This window comes from Poecilia formosa, unplaced genomic scaffold, assembly GCF_000485575.1.
Source record: "Poecilia formosa unplaced genomic scaffold, Poecilia_formosa-5.1.2 Scaffold5, whole genome shotgun sequence".
Lineage (NCBI taxonomy): Eukaryota > Metazoa > Chordata > Actinopteri > Cyprinodontiformes > Poeciliidae > Poecilia > Poecilia formosa.
The window spans coordinates 1,403,701-1,417,738 of NW_006799944.1; the positions used below are offsets into that span (position 1 = coordinate 1,403,701).

Genomic DNA, 14,038 nt, shown 5'->3' on the forward strand with positions numbered 1-14,038 from the left:
TTGACATTTTAATTGCCAATTTTTTTTTATAACAATACACAACTTCAGAAATCACTGAAAAGGTTAACCAAGGCAGTTGTGTTTATTTTGTATATCCAGTAAAATATTTGACAAATATAAAAATATTAAAATCACTGTAATCAGAAGCTTATTTTCTATTGTCTACAATTATATATGAGATCTATAAAATATAATACTGACCAGTTCAAAACCTGGACATATTTTTAATTTTATTCAGAGCATTCAGTAGTAGAATGAGTCTTTTAGTACTATGGCCATAAAAAATATAACTGTTTTTATTGGGTCTACACAGAAAAAAAAAAAAAAAAAACACAGTAGAATTTCCCCCAAAAGTACAATGTAGAGCCGCAGTGCAGTTTGAGCTGCCAGAAAGACAACTGTGTAACGGACGCAGAACTTTGCCAAAAAAACTTAACCATCAGAGGAACATGGAGGGCAGTAAAGGGAATACAAATTACCCAGAGTTCAGCTGGTCTTAAACCCCAGAGTCCAAGTCTTTGCATCACACCCACACATGCCTACTTCACCCACCCACCCACACCATACAGTAACACTCTCGAACACAGCTCATTGTCTGGCTCCAATCTCTCTGTATCCTCACTCCCCACGTCATCTCCACCCACCTACCTCCTTCTTAACTTTTGCTGTATCTGTCATTTTCACCCCCTCCTGATTTTTTGATCCCCTGGCTGATAATGATGAATTTTCCGCAGCTGCACAGGAGTTGGCAGAAAAAAGTTAGCTCAGCAAAGTTTTGAAAGTACAGTGAAGAGAGCGCGGCTTTATGATATTAGTGCAAGTTCAACAGGATACTCCGTAAGACAAAGCCATTTTTCCTCGTGCAACAACTTCTATGCGCCTTCTGCAAAATAAGCTTTTTAGGAAGCTAACTTTTCTGTTTTTCATCACCCTGGTGTCTGATATAATCCGCAGTTCATGCAGCAAATTCTGGCTTTGTGGTTACGATTTTATTCCTGGCTCTAAAAGCTTTGAGGACAATCACAGAGGGAAAATAAATAAATGTGCAATTCAGATTCAGCTGCTGCTGCATACGCATTTGAGAAAATCCACCAATCAAACTTCGCCTGACTTGTACTTCCAAGTCAAATAAGACAGAGAAAGCCTTTGAAGTGACTGGTTTTTTCAGTTCTTCTTGTAATTGAACAACACTGTTTGCACCATCCCTTACACTAATGACGTATAGAAACAAATTAGGTTGCATATTATTATTTTTTTTGTCTGTACCATGTCTCCATTAAAAAAAAGAGAGAGAGAGAGAGAGAGATGTTATCTCTTGGGAAAATATTTAATAAATTCTGCATTCCTTATTGCGAATCTGGGCAATTTCTGCACAAAAATGAAACTGCAGAAATTGTGACTGATATAAAAACATATACACAACACCTAGAAAATGTAATTAAACTTGGGAACTGTAATACCAGTTACATAAAATTGCCTAGTTCAGGAACCTGATGAAACTACAGACCAAATTGGGACAGATGTGTAAAAACTGCTACAATATCAAGGCCCTTTTGAATACATATGTTGTGTCTAAGGTGGATGCAATAGTAGTACAATACATCTGTGTTGTGCAGTAAAAGTTTTATTGTTTCTACCTAATTTACCAAATAATTGAGTACTTCAATGGTTAGGTCTCAGCTAATTCACATATTTTGTACGGTTTAGTGTATATGGCAGAAAAATTAAGATTCTTAGTTTACAGGATTAGGAGTCCTTCTTGGTGGTTTTTATGCACACTAATGTGTAAACCTTACTATGGTCTGCTTTTATTTCAGATAATTAACGGTTTCACATATTTCGTAGAATGGTTATGATAGCTCTTATGTTAGGAACAAAACCCAAACCCTCTACATTAAAAAAAATAAATAAAAATAAAAAAAACACAAAAAAAACCCCAGCTGCAACAGGGTAGATATTTAAAACGCCTCATTAATTTTCCTAAAGCTCGTACGCACAGTCATTGCCTTCCAGAGCTGCCTTTTGCCCTCCTCTCCCCTTTTCTTCTCCCTCTTCCTCTCCTCTGTGCTCCCTCTCTCCAGGATTATGTGTAGGTTAGAGAGCTAGCATGGTGTGGATTAGCAGGGTCGCTCCTCCATGCTTGGTGTCTCTCTTAATGTGATTATGCATCATCAAGCTTGTTTACTGTTAGTACTGTTCGCTAGCTCATTGTTGAAAGCTGACAAAAGTTCAGCCTCCTTCAACCCACTTTCCGGTGCCCACGCCCACACACTCGCACTGCGCTTAAGCTGTCAACACCCGCCCCGTCTGCTGACAAACAAACTACGCATAAGCAATAAATGCTCCAAAAATTCCTGCGCTACTTTTTTTTTTATTTAAGAAGCATTTCCTCTGTTTGTTTTTGCAGATGTGTTGTTTGAAAGAAGTTGGACGAAATATACATAAATCCGTGTTCTTTGGTTATCACTGTTACTGCATGTGCTGTGAGGTTATCTTTTATTTATTTTTATTTTTTTCTATCTATAGGGTACTGTTAAACATTGTTTTATATAGCAGGTGTGTCTGCTTTTCCTTCAGCTAGACCACCATCTTTATGTGTCAGCCTCAACCTTTCATTAGCGTAATGAAGCCATCAAGACAGCCTGTTTGTACAGGGCACGGTGTATACTTCCCAGCTATGCACTCCATCAGCGCTGAATGAGCCTCTGTGTGGCCTGAGGGGGGTGTGACTTTGACTTGGTATGTCATTAGCCATTGATGTTATTGGCTCATTATCTCCCAATTAGGCTGCTATCAGAGCTAGCTGCCGTTTTCATTATGACTTAGACCTCCATGATCTAACAAAGACCAATGCAGCTGATTAAAGATGGTTTCAGCAATAACATGTTGCGTAAGGCCTTTGAACTCTCGGTGATATAGTTAGAGTGGAGGTGATATAACACAATGAGGCTGATTAGGCTGGGCATGTCTCCTATTGTGCCACTCGTAGAGGTTAAGGAAGAGTAATACTGATTAATGCTTCCTTGGTACCACGCTTTGTTAATAATGTACAGTCACTTTTCAAAACGGGATTCTTGATGATGACGGCTACAATTTAAGAAAAAAAAAATGAAATAGACAATCAATCTGATTTTAATTGTATCAAATCTGTATTTGAATTACTGAAATGAGGTGCTGTTAAAATGTTTCAATCAGTTAAAATCTTAACTGCATTAGATAAATCTACTGATGCCTCAAATTTGAGTAAATCCAGAGGAGTTGGTCCAGAAGTCTTTATTTTATAGCAAGTTCAAGGGACCAAAACCAAAGGACTTCTACGGTCTTCCTAAAATGTTGCACCAGTTTATGCAGATATTTTATGAACCTTGCTTTAAACCATTGTCACATTTGCATTGGACGGTTATTAAGAAACAAACCCCTGCTTAATTACAGGAAAAATGGAAGGAGGAAGAAGTGTGCCAGCTGTGATCTTTCAGTGTGAAATATATTCTAAAGACATGTGAAGCATTTCTGGTCAAATTAATTGTGGAGCAAAAAATGTAAAGCAGTCTGAAAAGCCAAAATACCATTGGGGTTAGGTGGGCGCTATTTTTTGCATCATTTTTAATTTTGCAAGATACCAGAATTTCTTTGAATTTGAAGCCCATGTGGCACATCACATAAAATCCCCATTTTCCACTTTATAAAATTTCATACGTTTTCAGTTCTTTTTAAATAGCTAGCAACACAACAAAGACCACAAAAGCCATTACAAGGGTCATAAAATGGAGTTAGCATTACCTGCTAAAACTCTTTTGAGATTGAAAAAAGGTGTCTCTAGGGACTTTTTTTTATGAAGGCAGGGGAAAACAGTGGTATAGTTGGCTCACATGGACCTCCATTTGCTTAGCACTTCATAAAGCAGCTTCTCATCTGTTTGCCCATCCAGTGCCTCACTGAGCAGCCAGCCCAGTAACAGGTTTTCAGATCATTTTTATTTTTTAAAATGGTGGGTTTCCTCAGAGGCACAACTTTTAGCTGCAAGTGGCTTTCTTCCAGAACACGCAACTGTGAATTCTCTCCATGGTTATCTTCTTTCTCGTTTTTTGTCTTATTATTCTTTTTCATGGTGGTTAGCAAGGGACATTTTGGTCCATTACCATCACCTATTGGAATGGAGTGTGGATCGGGATGCTAATTTAGTCAAATTTATTTGTACGGCACATTTCAGCAGTAGGGCAGTTCAAAGTACTTTACATCATAAAACATCATGCAATCACCGTGTATGAAACAAGCAATAACGTTACATTTTTCCGAATGTCCTCATCAAAATCAAGCAAATACACATCAAATGTTTCAATTTTCCACTTACTTCTGATCAAAACCGCACTAAACAGTTTTATAAACTAAGTAATAATCATAAGAAAACAAATAAATGTAGAAGAAAAAAAAATATTTCTCAGTGATCTCCCCAGTTGTCTGTTCTTGTGCGTCGCACCATCAGGTGAACCTCATCAGTCTATTCTGATGTGCATCTTCCCATGATGGTGCATTTTACTGCTGCAGAACTTTTGAGCACCAGAGGACAGCTACACCACACATTGTCTCTCAGCCAAAACCAATCCAAAATGGAGGGGAACTTCCTATAACTCTTAACATGTTCTCAAAAAAGGAAGTAATTGAGTTTTCTTTAAACAACCTACCGTGACGTAATTACTGTTTTAAGGGTCATTGAATAGTGTTCTCGTAAACTGATACATTTTTGAGACTGAAGTTATTTTAAGAGGGTAGAAGTCTGCTTTAGTCCCTGCCCTCCAGCACTAGCCATTAGCTTTAGCCTTCGGGAGCAACTAATCTGGATTTATAATAAATTAAGATGTCAAGAAAGTTATATATTGCAGGTAATATATTGCCTGCTTATAACATTCTGACATAATCTCACTTCAAAAATCCTGAACAATCCCCTTGACTATAGCGCTCCTGTGACCTCCTATTACATTATTAGAATATATAGACACGTGTTCGCTCATTGTACCCCCACACACAGTCTACAGCTTCTGAAGGACATGGACAAATCTGTGTGAGTGCCCACGTTAAAAGACTAATCATCTCTGTTAATCATCCAGGGTGGGTCAGCCTCTAAGGCAGGGACAAAAATCGCCTCTCCTCTGGTAAATCAGAGCAAGAGAATAAAGTCATGCAAATTAGAAGCCCAGAAAAAATTGCAGTCACCATGTTTGTCCTTCACTTTGACCATGGAATCAGTGCCAGCTGGGCAATACTTCTCCTTCAAGTTGTATTACTTTCTTAATTAATCTACCACTAACTCCTTGAAGTGATGAGATATGCAGGAGCTGGCTGTTATATCAATTATCCAGCTTTAGTGTTGTAAAATATGCAAGATAAATTGCGTACAGTACCCTGCAAAAGTACTCATACCCTGAGAACTTTTTCACATTTCATCATGAGAAAGCATGAGAAAGCCCATGAAGGGCCAGTCTAACCCATGGGAATGCATTCATCTAAGTTATTCTTTTGCAAAGTACAACGAAGTCTCAAGTATTTTACAACCTTCTTCCAGAATCGCCCTGTATAGCTACCTAAAAAAAAATAAAAAAAATAAAAATCAACTCTAATCAACTTCCCTGACCCTGCTGAAGAAAATCTCCCCAAACTTATGATACTGCCACCAAAATATGTCCAGGCTGTGTTCAGTGTATTTTCCTCCACACAAGGTTTGTGGCAAACTGCAGGTGGAACATTATGACTTTATTTTAACACTGGTTTTATTCTTGGCACTGCTACAAAAGACCAAACTAATAGTTTATCTTCTCCAACAGCGACAGGTGAGCATTAATCAGGGAAACAGCCAAGAGGTCCGTGGTAACTCTGGGGAGACCGTTAAGGTTTCTGGTACCTTCCAAGCTGCATGAAGAGGTTCAAAATCTATCAGCGCTAGAAGTACTATTACGCCAAATTTATTAAACCGCCATGTGTTTCAGGTGGTGTCCACATCAAGGTCCCCAAAAAACAAACAGCTATAGCTTAAATAGAAAAGATGTAAAACAGAAAATATGACCACAGAACAACAAAATCAACTTACTTCAGAGTTAATTTAATGTTCTTTTAACATTTAATTTGGGTTCCTCCATATAATCAGCTTTTGAAGGGAAATCATAATCAAGTATTGTGTGTGTGTTTTGTTGGTGGCCCTCCCAGCGCGCTGCATTTCTGCGTGTTTACCCGTTTAGTGGGGTTAGTTCCCTGATCCGTGAGAACTCCGTAAAGTGTCTGCCCGGTGATTAACTCCACATCGCAGCGCAACGTCTTCCCCCTCGCTGCATAAATGGGCTTTAATTGAAGGGAGCCGGCTCCTTAGCGGGGAACCTCTTTCACTCTGCGTCGATTAAAACGTCATTTTACAGCCAAAAAAGAAACACGTTCCCAATCACTGCCCTTGAATTATTGTTCTGTAGCTCGAGGCTTGTATTTTAAAGTCACTGAATAATTGCAATCAGATTATTCTAATCAAGTGCTGGAACAGTAATTACAGGTTACAGTCATTTCAGCTGCCCTGGAAGTCCCATACACACAGCTGGTGCGCGTATTAAAAGTTTATGTCGCAGGAGATAAATTTAATGAAGAGGATTGTAATCTTTCAGCCACTTCTAGGTAGATTTCACCAGACCCAGTTTTGGTGAATATTTTTTCCCGTCTTTGGCCACTGTCATCCTGCCCCCTCAATCAACCACGGCTGGCCAAAAGCGCCAAACAGCTTTCCCAATAGGACTAGGCGCGTTTCCTCCCACTTATATCCCCCCACTGATAACCTCATCTGTGCCCAGGTCTGTATTTCATGTCAGAGCAAACATTAGGTGACTTAGTGCCGTGCCAAGCTGTCAGAGAGGCATAAAAATTACAATCTGGAGGTCTGTGTGACAGTGGAACCGTCTTTCCTAATCCTGTTTACGCACATCCGCATCACCCTCTTCCAAAACAGAAACGGTGTGCTTTCTGTTTCATGTGTGCGTGTGCGTGCATGAATGTGTGCTTGTTTTCATCACCGTTTGAGTTTGTGTCTATATCTACAGTATGTCTGCCACTCCGAATGTGTGTATGTATGAGTGTGTGTAGCTCTATGAACTGTTAATGTGGAAGGTGTCGCACATGCCCCAAATGTATAATTCAATATGACTAATCATGGCGGTGGCTGCCAGCCCAGCAGCACTGGCTGACAGGCTGGGCCCAAAGCTAATTTGATAAGGTTACAATGCTCTCTTGAGCTGAGACTCCGATTGAGAAGCAGCAGCATCAGTCGTAGCTCAGCCACTCAGCACGTAGCTGAGACAACATCCCTATTGACTTTTTTTCCTTAACAGTTTGTCTCCACACCTAGTTGTGCCGCGCATAATCCTTTTTCCAGTGCTGGAACTTCTGTTTTACGTGTTTATTGGTAAAATGATAAAGGATAGAAATATTGCTCAAGTAGATGCTGGTCATTTTGACCGTTGAAATTTCTTACCTTTGCAGTTTTGGTCGATGAAGAGCCACCTTCCACAGGTCGCCTTGCCTTGACCTTACATCGACTCTGAGACATTTTGGAGGAAATTTTATATCTTCTTTGACAACCACTAAGTTAAAATAATTTTCCATAATCGACTACCATTTCAAAATGTGCTTGTCCTATCTTTATCTAAGAGTTCCCACACTGTTATTTAGGCTTAGTTACAGGTAAATAGTCAATAAGGTACAATTATTTTACAGAACCACAATCAATTAAAATATGGTGCAATATAAAAATATCAAACAACTGTCTTAATTCTTACTGGCATAGGAACATTTCTACCTCCTTTGGTCTTTTGATGAATATCAATGTTATAGCCTCGCACAGTTGTTTCAGGTTTGTTTGCTGTACAACAATGTTGTAAATTTCCCATGTCCCCACACTCCAAAGGTTGTGGTGGATCTAATTTAATCTTCATAATATGGTGCGTTTTTTGTTGGATGTAGTCATCAAAAAATGGGTTTACTGCGGTCATTAATGGGTGAAAATAAGCAACAACACTGAGGTGTTAGGTAGCCAACAGTATTTAAATGATTCCATGTTGGTACTGCAGGATTGAAGAAATAGTAATGTATGAACATCCCACTAATTCAACAATATCAGAAAAACCATCCTGTCTGCTATGAACGACCATACCAAGTCCAAAGTCAACTAAATCCTCTTTCTTTCATATTCTGATGCTCAATTTGAACTTCGGCAACTTCTCTTCACCACTTCTAGATGATGAAAGGCCTGGAGTTGTTGCATTATGACTGGTTAATTAAATGCTGTAGACAAGCTAGATGAAAAATGAATATGGATGATGCTTCAAGGTAAGTAAATTAGTCTATGTGAAGTTAATAATTGGCATAAAAGACAGTTGCTGGGATAATACAACAGCTTTTTGAACATTTCTCTGGTTGATATTTTATCCACAAATATCAATTCCATAAACATTTATCCTTTGGGGCACTGTATGTATTGGAGCAAGTTCTCTCTGTCAGAGTATGTGAAGAGTGACGTATCGGTCAACAGCTGGTGTCACGTGGAAGGAAGAGGAAATGGTGCGAGAGCAAGGGAGGCAAGGAGTGTCATCAAATGGTTAAGATAAAACTGGCAGGTTATTACACTTTTTCACATTCTGAAGTCCAATATAAAATTTCTATTATAAGGACAATTAATTACCCTGGCAAAATGGCAAATGTGCATCCTTGTCAGGTGAAGTGTACTCTGATGGCCTTTCCTCAAACAGAGAATGTGAAGATTTGATCTCTTCTAATGGTTCTGCAGGAAAGGGTAATTACGGCATGGTCAAAGCTAATTTGCTTTCTGCCAGATGAACTGTTGTATTTTATTGCGGGCTGACATTTTAAAGTAATTATGGCACTGTTGACCCCAGACAATTTCAGTTGTAGCGTAGTCTTGGGTGATCCTCTCTCTCTCTCTCTCTCTGAATGGAAGTCAGAGGCGTAACAAGGTAATGACACGGACGGAGAGAGCCATATGGGGTCCTCCATCCAGCTCACAGCCTCCAACCTTCACATCATCATTACCTGCAATGCATTTCACATTGACTTTGCATCCCAGTAGAAATATATGCCAATGCAATGATGATATGTGTGTGTGTGGGCATTTGTTTTCTTCCAAGCAGGTCAGAGTGTGCGCGTGCGCCTGTGAGGGTGATGTGTGTTGTGTTTTCATCCCAGTGTTGCATTCATCGCCTATCACACAGATCCATGTATCGATGAGGGTGTAATTATGTGCCTCAGTGATCATCTCTCTGTTTCTTTACTGCACAAGAATTAAGTAGGCAAAGGTCAGTGTGAGCTCCCTGAAAATTGCCTGCAGAAAATCATATGGCGATGAGAGCAATTATGGATTTATTTTTTTTTCCCCTCTCAGGATCCCCCCCGCCCCCTACCCACCCTGTCTCTCTCTTCCTTGTACTTGTTTTCTCTCTGTTTCTCTTTTGTCAATGAACATTCGAGAAGATGTCAATCGATGGGCGCTTTTAGAAGCAACCTTCTTGTTTCTGCTTCTGCAGCCCTATGAATTATTTCTCCAGAGTTTTCTGGTTGGTCTACAAATAGGTGCACTCGCTTTGTTACACAATAATTGTGGAAAAAAAAATATCTGCAAGGAATAGATGCTTCATTATTTCACAAAATCACAAAAAAGGCAACTGTGATTGCAAAACACTGCAGATTAATACTGTATTATCTTCAGATGTTTGCAGTTTTTATGAAGGACTACTTTGATCTTTATTTAGGACCTGATGATTCCATTTCACTGCTGTAATCATCTACATGCAGCTGACAATATTAGAATGAGTTTAGAGAGAAACTACACGTATTTCTGGAAAATTCAGACTTGGTCTAAATGAAATGAAATTAATTAAAATGTTAACTCATTTAATTAGTTTAATTTATACTGTAGCATCAATAGAGTAACATAGTGAACACATTTTAACCATTTGCTTCAGTGATAGTAATTTATAGCTGATGAAAATTAAAATTTCAACTTCTTAGAACATATGAATATTTTAAAACCAGTGAATGTGTGTTTTTACCGATAAGATAGTCTGTTGAAAAGTAAATTGCACAGGACGTGTAGAGGAGTAAAGCTACTCAAAGGTAGCCGGTCACCTACATTTTTCTGTAGTATATTTTGGGTATGTTTTCATGATGAAAGAGAAAACAACCAGTTGCATTAAGCTGCATTAAAAGTTCTAGTCCTACCACTGATCCACATGATACCCAAAATGTAAATGTAAAGTACTACATAAAAGGTCAAATCTAGCAATGTCTGGAAATTTGGTTTAGTTTTGTCAACTAATAATGTTGTGAATTTGAAGAATCTGATAGACATAAATATGGGCCAACATTTGCTAAAGAAAAATAATGTTTTGGAGTTGTTTTATTATGTAGACTTGTAGCTGTAGGTGAACACACAATGGAATCACAGGTGGTGGAAAAGCCTTCTCATTGCATAGACGTCTACTGAAATAGTACCATAGTTGCTGACTAACCCCGCAGACAGTGAGGTTGGCGCTTTAGTGGGCTTTTCTTCGTACCAGTGGTGTTTACAGTCAGCTTGTCTTTGTTTACAGTGCATAAATAAATTCTGTGTTGAATGAGCGACTTACTTTATTGCTGTTGAGAAACGCCCGACATAAAGGTTTGGGTCTTTCCTCTTCTCTCTCTCTTTGTCTGTCATCACTTTAGCTGAACAAGAAATAAAGATAACATGCTGCTTTGGTTTGTTGATTTTAATTTATGTGGTGGAACATGGATAACATTCTTCCTTGTACAAGTTTAAAACAATCCTGGATTGGTCCGGTGTGTCAGAGTAAAAGGCCTGTTTTATACATTTTCAGGACATATACATATACTGTTACAGCCCTACCGTTTGAGACTCTTTTGACATTCATTCCTGCATCAGTGCATCCGGTGTGCATAAGACTGACATGACACTCTCATAAACATGACATAACACCTGTCATGAACATAAATAAGCCTTTATGAATGTTTATGACAGTTGTCGTGAAGTGTCATTCGGTAAATAATGACACTTTTAATGCAAAGTTGCTCTAAACGTTGCATAAAAAGTGCCAGCTTTGCATGATTTTGTAAATTATAATTTAATGCAAAGTTGCCATTTTTAATGGACTTTTATGCAACTTTTAGAGCAACTTTGCATTAAAAGTGTCATTATTTACCTAATGACACTTCATGACAACTGTCATAAACATTCATAAAGACTTCTTTATGTTCATGGCAGGTGTTATGTCATGTTTTTGACAGTGTCATGTCAGTCTTATGCACACCCCTTCAAATAAAGTGTTACCCTATGTATTACTGCTAAATTGTTGATGAAGCCCAGTTAGGTCTGTTATCCACCTCCAACTCATTCACATTGTTAGGTCTGCTGAGTCTCATTCTCTTCTTGAGAGAACCCCTTAAATTATCTGTGGTATTTTATGCTGGGTCTCAAACCCGGTGATACCAAGGGAAGTATTACTTGTTTCAATATTTCCTGGTTACAGTTACGCCCCTTACTCAGGGTAACACATTTATGAAAAAACAACAACATTGTAACCTATATCCTGGATACACGTGTAAGGGGACTCCAATAACTCTGACAGCATGCAAGTCTCCCCCAAACTCTCACATAGGCTTTTCTTCAGAATCCTCCCGAAGTGGACTTCTCCGTGTCCACTTTTTTCCACAACATTTCTTTCCAAAATTATGCCCTCTATATGAATAACCAGCTTTCTCTCTCAATTACCTTTTGTTCTGTAGCTTATTGTATATTTCTGAGAACTAGAAGTTGGGTTTTTACTTCTAGTTTTTTTTTTTAATTTAATTAATAAAAACGAATTAACTTTTCAATCATATTCTATTTTTCCTTCTGATGCACCTGTATAATCACATTTTTGCAAAGGCCACTTTTCAATTCTCATAACAGCACGGATCACATAGAGGTCGACACTTAAAACATGTCATCACAAACAGCTCCTGGCAAACAAAGGAGTCCTTAACGCTACATGTTTTAATGGTGGACCAGGGCAGGCCGGTGCAGCCCAGCCCAGCAGGTGTCTCTCACACATTTTGGCACTGGGAAACACTCCCTCTCATTCAATCTGTCACTGACCACAATGGCACAAAAAAAGCTCTCGTCTGATGTGAACACAATGGCCATCAAGCACAAACAGGGCTGTAGCTTAGCAATGCCCAGTACCATAGAGAAAATACATTCGTAGACAAGGAATAAATACTCTTGAGATAATTTTTCTTTTAATTATGAGAATGGAATGTATACTGTACTTATCTAGCTTATAGATACCATTTTATATAATTAAATGTATTGCTTTCGTGCTTTGGGGGGGAAAAAAACAAAACAAACTTAAACGTGAAGAAATAAGCACAATCTTATATAATGATTTAATTTAGAAGTAAGAAAATATAGTTTAGTGTCCTGCATTCATCCATTGAGGTCATAGATAGGTGCGTGACCTGAACCACTTAAAACAGGTGAATTTACGCTTGTTGAGTTGTTTTTGCGTCCCAGCTGTGTAGCGTACGTTAGACCGGTACAAAAAGGTCCGAGGAACTCTATAACTTCCTTAAACAATTGGTTGCAGGGATCAAAGGCAACAAGGCTGCTCTCTGCTGCCTGTAGGGGTTGTAAGTGAATATATGGCCTGCTGTGCATTGTGGGACAGGCATTTCTGCTTCATCTCTCAAGGAATTGTATGCGCAATGATGAAAGCCTTGTCAATCACAACATTCAAGTTTGATCATGTGAGGGTTTAGCCTAATATGCTGTGCAATCGTGTTTTCAGGAGGTTCTTATACTTTTCACTAACTGCTCCCTCTTTTGTGAACTAATGACGCTATCTCCCTCATTAATATGCATTTAAACTCTTTCCCAGGTGATGGCCTGGGTGCAGGTTTAAAAAAAAAATCCTAAGGGTCTAAATCTAACATAATTAAATCAATTTTGAGCTTATGGTGTTCTGTGGTAACATGTCCCCTAATCGTTATCTTTATATATTCTTCTATGTATATTTCTGATCTTCAAGCAGTATTTTAGGCTTTAGATGGTTTAACATGTTGTCCGTACCTTGTCTTAGACGACACGCCAAGCTCGCATCCTCATAAAAAGAGAGAAGAAATTCAGCTAAAGGACACAATGCTGTCATGAAAACAGTACAAATAAAATGCGACCAAGTTCTTAAGTTAGCATTTCAAAGTCGAGGCAAAATAAGCAGCAAACCATAGACGCCAAACAAATGTATTTTATATGAAAAAATACTGACATAAAGGAGGAATGACAGACAAGTGTTGCCCTTGAACTTTTTCCACATTTTGTCAAGTTATCACTACAAACTGCAGCATGTCTAATTTGAATTTTATTGCCCTGGAAGAAAAGTTGTTTGTCACTGTTAAAGACTTGAAGCTGGGCAGCAGGTTTGACATTCAGCAGAGAGGGAACGCTAAACAAACAGCCAGTCCGTCAATAGAATGATTTAAATAAAGCACATTCATTTGTCAGCTCGTGCTTCTTAGATTTCCATTTGTAAAAAGATTAAATCTTATCCAAAATTCTACTTGTATACTGTTATTTTTGCTGTGGTGTGATATATCAATTACTAAACATTATTATAAAGGACTGTAAAAAGAGGAGTGCAAGAATGAGTGACAGATGTTCCGATTACTGATGAAAAGCAGCTTTGGGACGATTGATAATGACACTTGATGCTCATTATTGTCTCCATGATTCCATGTTTGTGCAGGGTATATATATATACAGTGGGGAGAACAAGTATTTGATACACTGTTGATTTTTCAGGTTTTCCCACTTGCAAAGCTTGTAGATGACTGTAATTTTTATCATAGGTCCTCTTCAACTGTGAGTGATGGAATCTAAAACAAAAATCCAGAAAAATACAATGTATGATTTTTAAATAATTAATTTCCATTTTATTGTGTGAAATAAGTATTTGATACACCA

General features: G+C 38.3%; 2 long non-coding RNA genes across 3 annotated transcripts in view; one reads left to right on the forward strand and one right to left on the reverse strand.

Annotated features, from left to right (window-relative positions):
* Positions 1 to 14,038, forward strand: part of LOC103145330 (uncharacterized) — a 315,073-nt gene that overhangs the window by 176,225 nt on the left and 124,810 nt on the right. The gene's annotated exons all lie outside the window — the stretch shown is intronic.
* LOC107837474 (uncharacterized) lies at positions 485 to 14,025 on the reverse strand. The gene is made up of 3 exons (XR_001663483.1): positions 13,836 to 14,025; positions 12,887 to 12,889; positions 485 to 495 (listed from the first exon to the last, which is right to left on the reverse strand). It is a non-coding gene; the product is annotated as an uncharacterized LOC107837474 (long non-coding RNA).